The 1,281-nt window shown below is 41.1% G+C and overlaps 1 protein-coding gene across 1 annotated transcript in view; it reads left to right on the top strand.

Annotated features, from left to right (window-relative positions):
* LOC101863697 (glucose dehydrogenase [FAD, quinone]) overlaps positions 1-1,281 on the top strand; it is a gene marked incomplete in the record, with an annotated part of 39,900 nt that overhangs the window by 6,636 nt on the left and 31,983 nt on the right.

Below are 1,281 nucleotides of genomic sequence, written 5' to 3'. Positions count from 1 at the left end.
TGGGGTGGGGATGGGATCCAGCCTTCACAAAACAAAAACAAAAACAAAAACCGAAAACAACCCTAAAAGCTTGATACACTATTTAATTCTTTCCCTCCTTCTCTTACAAGTGTGATGTAATCCTTTCCCTTCTTTTTCTCACTCCCACCCTCCTCCTTTCAGTGGGAGCAGGTTCCAAAGGCTGTCTGGTGGACAAAAACAACAACAAACAAACAAAACACAAAAACGTTTGATTTTATTATTTCTTCCCCTTCCTTCTTTCTCTCTCCCACCCCCACCATCTCCCACCTCTTCCAGTGGGAGCAGAGTCCACAGGTTGTGTGGTGGCTTACCGTCTGTCTGAGGACAAAAACAAAATAAACAAACAAAACAAAAATTTGATTTTATTCATTCCATTCCTTCTCCACCCCTCCTCCAACATTTCCTGCCTCTTCCGGTGGGAACAGGATCCACCATTGCATGGTGGCAATTCTCTGTCAGAACACCCCCCACTCCCCCCAAAAACAACAAATAACAGAAAACAAAACAAAAACAACAACAACAAAAATCCAACAAAAACCAACAAACCAAACAAACAAATAAACAAACAAACAAACAACAAAAAAACCCATAAAAAAAACCCAAGGACCCCCCCCCTCCCCACAAGCAAACAAAACATAATAATGTTTGATCCTATTATTTCTTCCACTTCCTTTTCTCTCTCCCACCCCCACCATCTCCCGCCTCTTCCAGTGGGAGCAGAGTCCACAGGTTGCGTGGTGATCAATTAATGTCTGTCAGAGGAAGGGCCGTCAATAAACATAAAGAACAAGAACGTATAATTCTATTTGGTCGCTTTTAAGGACAAGCGGGCTAATCCTGATTTCAGGGGTTTCCAGAAATCTTGACCTACACCAAAAATGGGTTTTTCCTACGTATAGGAGATGTTTAGTTTCATTGGTGTGTATATTTGTTTGGTTAAGGAGAAAACTCTCCTTGTATTTAAAAAGAAAAACTGAGCAAGGGGCAAAAACTTTACCTTCGATTTTCTCAAAACAGCATTTTTCCGGATTGGCCTCTTGTGCTTAAAAGCGACCATTTATTCTTTTCCCACCTTCTTCCTCTCCCACCCAACCATTTCCTGTCTCTTCCAATGGGTTCTGGGTCCACAGGTTTCGTGGTGTTGTCTGTCAGAAGACAAGAAAAATAAGTTTGATAGATTGTTATATTTTTTCCTCTCCTTCTCTCACTTCTGCACGTTAGAAGACAAAAAATAAAAGTTGAATCAATTACCTTGTCCCC

Source organism: Aplysia californica, unplaced genomic scaffold (genome assembly GCF_000002075.1).
Source record: "Aplysia californica isolate F4 #8 unplaced genomic scaffold, AplCal3.0 scaffold00653, whole genome shotgun sequence".
NCBI lineage: Eukaryota > Metazoa > Mollusca > Gastropoda > Aplysiida > Aplysiidae > Aplysia > Aplysia californica.
The sequence above is the reverse complement of the archived record's forward strand: the minus strand, read 5'-3'. Positions and strand labels throughout refer to the sequence as shown.